Raw genomic sequence first — 8,728 nt, 5'->3', positions numbered from 1 at the left:
CATACCAGGAGTTGCACTTGGCTTTGGGCTTCAAGAGGATCTTCATGACAGGGGCAAGAACATCAGGAGTATCAGAGATAGAAGAGTGGAGCATGGAAAGGGGGCTGTGTCAGGATGTGAGTCATCCAGAGAAGGAAGAGGAGGAGGAGATAAAGTGGCGGCGAAAGCCTCGACTGATACACGCTTCATGGGTCGGATGACCGAGAAGCTAGGTGGCAGTGCTGGAGTTGGCTAGGCCTGAGGGGTAGAGAGGGAGAGATGGGAGGAAAGGAGAAAGTGATCACTCCAGGAGAGGAGTGGTGAGGGGGATAGAGAAGGGGAGGTCTGAGGAGATCGGAACATCCAGAGTGTGCCCTGCAGAGTGAGTCGGGCCAGTGGGGAGAATAGAAAGAAAGAGCGAGCGAGTCGCAGAGGTGTGACAGGAAGCATCCAGGTGGATGTTAAACTCTCGAAGAAGGAGTTGAGTAGTCGAGGCCAGGAGGGAGGATGAGAGGCCCGCCCACTCAAAGAGGAAAGAGGTGATCTGACCAGGTGGCCAATAGATAGTAGCCTCGGTAAGAGAGTGGCCAGGAGAGAGCGAGAGCCTGCAGACAAGGCATTCGAAAGAGGAGTATGCCTGCATAGGAACGACAGAGGCAGGAATTCACTCTGGGAAGAACAAGGCTACACCCCCTCCAGAACAGTTGAATCTGGGCGTGGAGATGATCTTGTAGCCATCAGGGAGGAGAGTGTCAAAGCTCGTGACAGAGCTGGGCGTGAAACATGTCTCAGTGAGACCGAGGACATCGAGATCAAGTTCTTCCAGGAGGCGGCAGATGTCAGAGGAGTGTTTGACAGCTGAGCGAGAGTTGAGAGTGGCAATATGGAGAAAGTTGCCAACCTTGAAAGACTTTCAGGGTGTGGTACAAATCAGAGGTATGCCCTGCAGAGGCGTAGAAGGAGCCAGAGGGGGGGCAGACGAGGAAGAAGGCAAGGGCAAGATAGCCAAGGCAAGCAGGAGGCAGAGGGGGGAGGCAAAGAAGCCGAAGAAGGGAGAGAAGGGACAGCAGGAGAAGCAAGGAAATTGATGAGGCACAGGAAGCGTCTATCAAAGGGAAGAAGGTTGGCCTGGGAGCCTTGGATCAAGACAGTGCCATTCAGGTAAACATTAATGATGACCTTAGAGAAGCGGAAGGAGGCCAAGAAGACCTCCCACCGGGTGCCACCATTATTGGGAGAAGAAGAGAAAGGAGAGAGCACAGAGACCATATGAATAGGTCTGGCAAGGGAACGACAAAGAGAATGTCTGTGAGGGTCTGGCTGGAGGTGTCCACTAAAGGGAGACCTGGGTTGGAAACCAGGATATCCTTTTTGAACTTCTTGCTACCAGACTTAGTGAGGAGAGCAGGATAGTTGATAGAGAAGCAATTTGAAAAGGTAGGAGAAACAGAGAGCGCCATAGAGTAGGTGAGGGAAGAGGAGAGAGGAGGAAGGGTGGAGGGGAAAGGTGGTGGGGAGACACTAGGAGAGGACATGAGGGGTGCAAGCAGATGAGACCGAAAGGGACTAGACAATAGTGGACGATTGACTAAGTAGACAAGAGCTCAGATGGAAGAGCAGGCAGACAACAGGGCAGTATGGTAAGGAAATCAGGTTACCAGGGCATCAGGAACAGAGCAGTCATTAAATAACCTAGAGGAGGGTGGAGCGCAGCAGAACACTATACAAAAGAACAAAGCAGTCGACAACTGTAAACCTAGAAGAGGGAAGAATGCAGCAGAACACAAAGCAATACAATGCAAAACAGGGCAGTCAATGAGGAAGAGCAAAGGGGACGTGTTGTGACGGAAACCCTGAAGGACTACTACATAGTGTGCCTTCAAGAAACTGACAACCTCGCCTGCGAGGGTCATGTGATTTTTCAACAGCCCGCACTTAGAGCTAAAGGTGGGCACCCGTCGGGTGAGTTGTGTACTATGATTAAACATGGACAAGGTCTAATTGGGAGTCTGTACTCGAAAGAGCACATAGGAATTTTGGGGATGAACCTAGAACTGCAATTGATGAAGGTACAGACAAATATTCTTCTGTTTATTGTGTGTGTTGGCATCCATCTAATTGTGAACTGGTGTATATGTTGGGGGTACTATCCAAGCTGCTCAAACTATAAAGATGCCTTTCCAGTCTCGGAAATTGTAACGGTAGGGGATTTTAATTCCCACTGTTTGCCTCTTTGCATAGATCTGGGGAAAGATTTAGACGTTACACATCCTCATACTCTACTTTTGTGGAATATGGGGTGCAGTGGCGGGAGTTCTGAGAGGACTGGGGCTTAATAGTGGTAAATGGTCAGCTACCGGGAGATTTTCCGGTTCTATATGAATAGACTTCCTTTTAAAGGTCTCAAGATAAAAATATCAATTTACATTGACAGATTTTCTTTTGATCACAATAAGCAAGTACCTGTGCATGTGTAGTTCCTGATAAAAGTATAACTTTGATATGTTTGTTAAGACAGGCCCTCTACAGTAAGAGACTGTTATTGGGAAAGAGGCTTTGGCAGAAGGCGCTGATACCTTTGTGTTGAACTGTCTCCTCTTGGCCAAAAAGCCAGAGTGTGTGTGAAGCTCCAACGTGCCGCTTTGTCCCGTGCTGAAAACGTGGGGAAGGGACGCCGACTGCTCGACTGTCCTGACATATCATTGCTTGAACACAGTGCTCCAGATAAGATTTAGGGGTGGGAGTATTTTAATCCCTATTTTTAAACTTTGAGAGTAAATGTGATTTTAAGAGAATAAAAATGATTTTTCTCCTTTGCAAGAGAGTAAAATGTATGTGTCATCTAGCCGACGTGTGCAAAAACTGTATGGAAATCATTACTATGCAGATGCTTTCTGCATTGTGATAGAAAATAACCTTTAATTATTTCTCTATGGTATGGCCATTCTATCTCTCAGTATATATTTAAATGTTGAAAACACAAAAGCCTAGCCAATTACATAGTAAAGCAAGCATGAATTGTATTGTGTGTTTGGAGGTTCGATAGCAGAATTGTCTTTTGATGTTTAATGAAAGTCTGCATTTCCTGGAGCTATTACTACCTAGTGGTATGCCAATGTTATGATACAACAGTACAGAGAGGCAAACGCTCTATGCTAAATTCTATATCTAATCTCAAGGCCAAATGGTTATATATATAGCATTTTTGGCAAAGCGCTGTACATAGTACATATTTATCACAATTATCACCAAACCGATGTCGGTACTCCTTTATCGACCTTGAAAGGATGAAAGGCTGAGTTAGCCTTTCCGGGATTCGAACCTGAAACCTACAGATCACGCACAGATCGCAGCAACGAATGCTCAACCGGCTGAGCTATCTAATTGGCTAACATCCTTCAGAGGTCGGTTAACTGAGTATCGACTGAGGTATAATAATCACAGTGCCTAGATTTAGGAGGAAGCATGTATGAAGCGCTACATAAAGTTAAATACCTATCTGAATTATCACAGGGACAGGTTTTGCTGAGTTTCTATTTCAATACAAATGTAACTTTCATTTGTTTTGTTTTTGAACAGCGCTTGCACCTTCGTGGAGAGTCAGGTTTGGGATGTTTTAATTGTAGTCTTGAAGATTTGAGAGGCTAGAACACCTGTGATTGGGGTAATAACAATCACTCGCCCTTGAACAAAGACTCTGCTGCCACTGACCATTTCTAGTAATGTACCCATTTGACTGCAAGGTTGAATGTGTGTAAACTAGACCGTGCATAGTCATCATTTTATACACTGTTTTTATAATAAGAGTGTAAATTAAATTATAAGTGTAAAAATGATTTGCCTCCGAATGATTATGCACATAGTACAGGAACGCTGAAAAATACAATTGTACAATACTGGTTTGATTTCACTGGAAAAGGCATAATTTGTTACAAACTATTAATTCTCAATTGCAACTTAGTTTTCCATCTTATGAATTTTACAATCCTAAAATGCTAGGAAAATAAATATGCATAGTGTTTCTGTTTGCTCCTTGAGCAGCAACACAGCAGAAGCTGAATGGAAATAAACCATTATTTTTATCACAGTGTGCAGTTTCTTTTTTTGAAAGGCTTCAGAGAAATACATTCTGTTTCAGAGGCTTTTATTCATGGCCTGCAATTACATCCATGTAGGTAAAAATCAAAAGAAGCCTTCTGGTTTCTTTCAAGTAACCTGACCTTTGCACTGCCCTATGCTCTAAACTTGTGTGTAAATGTACACAGGAAAATAATAAAGCTGTCATTTTTACAAGATTTTCATGCGTAAAAAGGCCTGGTATGCACCTTATCTGGAGGCCTGCTTGAACACTTTCCTTTGTGCACACACAATTGTCCCACACCCTTTTATAAGTAGAAGTAAGGATTGGCAATAGGTTTATTAGTATAGCTCCTTTTTATTTGACAGAGACACGACTAGGACTACGTTATTATTATTTGATAGTCGTAGCTTGCTCCCATCCTTAGATTTACGTTTAGATAGGCGATCAACCAATCCATTGAAGTTCAATGAACACCCTTGAACTTTGATCCCTTGTGTCTGTCTTCACTGTTTGATACTGTGACTTTCCTTATAGTATGTATGTGTGTGGTTTACTTGTAGTACACCCAGAAAGTGTGTCTTGCTACTAGGCTGTTGGAGCACGACTAATAAAAGCTAAGAAAAGGTGGATGTTCGAGCCAGAGCAAATAACAGAAAAAGGTCAGGAAATTGTTAATGGATTGCAACAAAGGGGGAAGCGAGTTCCACAGACTGTGGGCCAGAAATGAGATGGATCTCTCATCCGTTGATGCAGTAGAAACAGGGTGAACTGAGCACATTGTAGAGAGAGATTGATAAGAGAAGAGAAAGATGGGTCCTATTGCTCGAAACAGTGATGAATCTGCTAAAGGAATTTAAACTGGATATGTTGCCTGATGGGTAGTCACCTAAATGAAATTAGAGCCATGATTTGTCAGTGATGGTTTGATTTGGTAATTAAGCCTGCTGCTGTCCACAGTATGGCAGACCCAGGTAAACTGAGTTGACATAGTCTAGGCACAAATGAACAATGGCAGTAGTTGTGAATACTTGAAGGCATTGGACAACAAAAGGAACACTCTGCCAACCCGGAGACTGTGGTGTTGATGTGTCAGTCTCTACTCTCCATTCCTCTCTATCTTCCACCGCTGATGGCAACATTTCCCTTATAGTGAAGTTCCTCGGGCTCTCCGACTATCGCTCTGTTTCTCACCTTACTCCAACCTTTCCCTGATGCCTATTATCTTCTCTTCCACTCTCCTCCTACCTCACTCAACTTGCTCCCCTCTGTTTAAGTATTTACAAATGTCTACCAAGCTCCCTCGCCATGGGGTGCTCTGAGCCTTCTCTTATACTGAAGGGGAAAATGCAGGGGAATACTAATTCAGGTCAATGATTCCCTGGACTGGTTGTACCCATTTGATGACTAGCGGACCACCCCATAGTTAGGGATTTCAGGTGTGTCTCATTACACCCTATTAGCATGCTCTCATTTGCATAAACTGCTGCAGCTTCACATCCGGGGCCACCTCCATGGAGAAGATGGTGGTTCCCGCACCCCAGAGTGTCATGCACCCTCTCCCCTGCCCACTCACATGTGGCTGTGTCACAGTGGTCTTGCAAACTTCTCACGTTTTGGATGTGGCAGGAGGAGATGTTGGGAACCTCTCCAGAGGACAGGATATTGATGTCTACTAGCGAGAAGCTGAAATTGCCTACAATGAGCAGGTTATTGAATGTTAGGAACACCTGGGACAGGAGCATGAAGGAGGATGGAATTTTACATTGATACTTTTAAGAGCCTTAGGGTGCAGTAACACAATACAATTGTGTAGCGGGTGTACATGTTCATTTTTTTTGTCATTAGGATTTATACCAAACTCCATTACTTATTTGCTTGTTGTTCTGGAGTATCTGAAAGTGAGGTGAGTGGGTTAGGTTGGTGTGGAGAAATGGAAACGTGATGCTGTGTTGATGTATGCAGACTGGATGTACTCTGTGCTCTGTATGCAAGTCACATCCTAGGTGTTCTGTGCCAAGAGCATAGTGACATGTGTATCTGAAGAGGAGCCTTGTGTGGCCATGAAGCAATGATGCATTGGCCTTGGCTTATTTTCATTGTTTTTAAAGGTGCAGTGTTCTTATGTTGTGTATTCAGACAGGTGTCAATTGTGTGGGTGGCTTAGCTGCTATGCATATTTTGGAGAAATGAGCCCCCCCAAAAAAAACCATCAGTTCACTAAATGTAAACAAAGATGCAGTTGCAAAACTCTGCTAGATCTGCATGAGAGAACACACACAGGAGAAAACCCTCATCCGTGCACTGAATGCCAGAAAAGCTTCAGTCAGAAACCCTATCTAACTCAACATGAGTGAACCCACACAGGAGAGAAACCTTACCAGTGCACTGAATGTCAGAAAAGCTTCAGTGATAAAAGCAATCTAAATCTACATGAGAAAATCCACACAGGAGAAAAACCTTATCAATGCACAGTATGTCACAAAAGCTTCAGTGATAAAAGCAATCTAAATCTACATGAGAGAATCCACACAGGAGAAAATCCTTATCAGTGCACAGAATGTCACAAAAGCTTCACTCACAAACTCACTTTATTTCTACATAAGAGAATCCACACAGGAGAAAAACCTTATCAGTGCACTGAATGTCACAAAAGCTTCAGTGATAAAAGCAATCTAAATCGACATGAGAAAATCCACACAGGAGAAAAACCTTATCAGTGCACTGAATGTAAGAAATGTTTCCGTTACAAACACCATCTAGCTCGACACGAGAGAACCCACACAGGAGGAAAAACCATAGCAGTGCACAGAATTTCAGAAAAGCTTCAGTCAGAAATGTAGTCTAACTCAACATGAGAGAACTAAAATGGGAGAAAAGCCTTAATTAAAAAAATGCCAGAACAGCTTCAATGAGAAAAAAAGACATAATTCAGCATTAAAGTGAAAATCCTTATCAATGCATAGACTGTCAGAAAAGCTTCACTCACAAAATCACTTTAATTCAAAACAAGACAACCCATAATGGAGAAGAAACCTTATCAGTGCTAAAAACCCAGACAGGAGAAAAGCCCTACCTGTGCCTCGAATGTCAGTAAAGGTTCAGTTACAAAATGAATCGAGCTCAACATGAAAGAACTCAAAGAGGAGAAAAACCATATGCATGTACAGCATGTCAGAAAAACTCAGTTTACTTCCATATGCAACAACCCACATGGGACAAAAAACGTTATTAATGTGTCCAATGCAGGACACATTCAGTAATATAAGGTTCGTCTGTATATGAGAATCCACTCGGATTAGTGCAATGAATGTCAGACTGCTTTTCTAAATGAATATTTTTCTTGCTCCATTATAGGACCCACAGAGGAGAAATGGCTTCCAAAGACAGACAACTGTAATCATAAAACGGTTATCTCTCCAGGAGAGAATCCACATGGGAGAGTAATCCTGTCAGTATTTCAATGCCTAAAAAACTTAATTCATAGAACAGATTTAATTCTGCACCTGACAACCCGCACAGGCTCTGAATGTCCAATAATCTTCAGCCAGAAATGTCATCTAACTTGACGTGAGCGAGCCCAGACTAGATATTCATGCGAGAACAATGCACGAAGAGACACGCAATCATACATGATCAAGCAATGCATAGCTAGCACAGTCGGAATGCAGAACATGCTTGGGAGGAAATGGCATCTCTGACATCCAGCGCCTCCCCGACCGCTCAACAGCTGGGCAGTAATCAATGGTAATCTGCAACATGTTCAGTTTGCTACCACAGGCGGATTTCTGATGCAGATAATCCATTTTCATGTTAAAAGGTCCAAAGGAAGCTCAGCCTGCAGTTCATCCAGTTGCATTTTTAAACTCAGATGTCTTTGAACAGTAACAGCATACTCTAGATGAGATCTGTGTGGAAACCGCTACCATAAAAGCTTATACAAATAAGAAGCATGTAATTAAAAACATTTGTAACAGTCTAGATGTCAGAAGCATAAGCTGTGACGAAAAGGTCTAAAATGCAGCTAGAAAGCATTTAATGAGGCTAATATGGATATATGGATATGGAATTGGATATGAATATGGATATATTCAAACCTCTGTAAAAAAGACCTGCTTCTGGAATACTTGACTACATCAAACAGCCTGAAGCTGAGAGCAGCGGTAGAAAATAAGGAAAATAATTCACGGATGCTTACAAATGCTTCACTCTTCTTTACTGTTGCAATGCCAAAACAAACTCAAAAACAAGATGGCGATTAAAACATTTACAGTGGGATGCTGAAACTGCACTTGAACTTCCGAAGACGGATTTAAGTTATTTATTTGAGATAATCAGAACTATGAAGTCCTGTTTAAATCTATAAGTTGTGAGGTTGTCCGCTTGCATAGACCTTATGTGAATTTCTATCAGGAATGTCCAGATGAAAAGTAGGTTTGGGTCATTTTGTCAAGTGTCTAAATTGCAGGGCGGCGACCGGCAAAAGGTGAAATATGGTGAACTGCAGCCCACGCCATAAAACCTTTCGTGATTTGAACCTCCAAGTTCAACAAATGTATTGTACAACCTAGTGGGAGGTATTCACAATGGTTTAATATGGAATTCTCCAGGCTTTGTAAAGTGCTAACAGCTATACAGTTTCCATAGGAATCCAATGTTTTAATCCCCTGT

At 42.8% G+C, this 8,728-nt stretch overlaps 1 pseudogene; it reads left to right on the top strand.

The window, feature by feature from the left end:
- The first annotated feature begins 6,246 nt into the window (after positions 1 to 6,246).
- LOC138452763 (zinc finger protein 182-like) lies at positions 6,247 to 7,154 on the top strand (annotated as a pseudogene).
- The last annotated feature ends 1,574 nt before the right edge of the window (positions 7,155 to 8,728 follow it).

This window comes from Ambystoma mexicanum, chromosome 4p (genome assembly GCF_040938575.1).
Source record: "Ambystoma mexicanum isolate Mex_15411 chromosome 4p, UKY_AmexF1_1, whole genome shotgun sequence".
NCBI classification, from domain to species: Eukaryota; Metazoa; Chordata; class Amphibia; order Caudata; family Ambystomatidae; genus Ambystoma; species Ambystoma mexicanum.
Note: the sequence above shows the minus strand (reverse complement) of the source record. Positions and strands in the feature narration are given on the sequence as shown.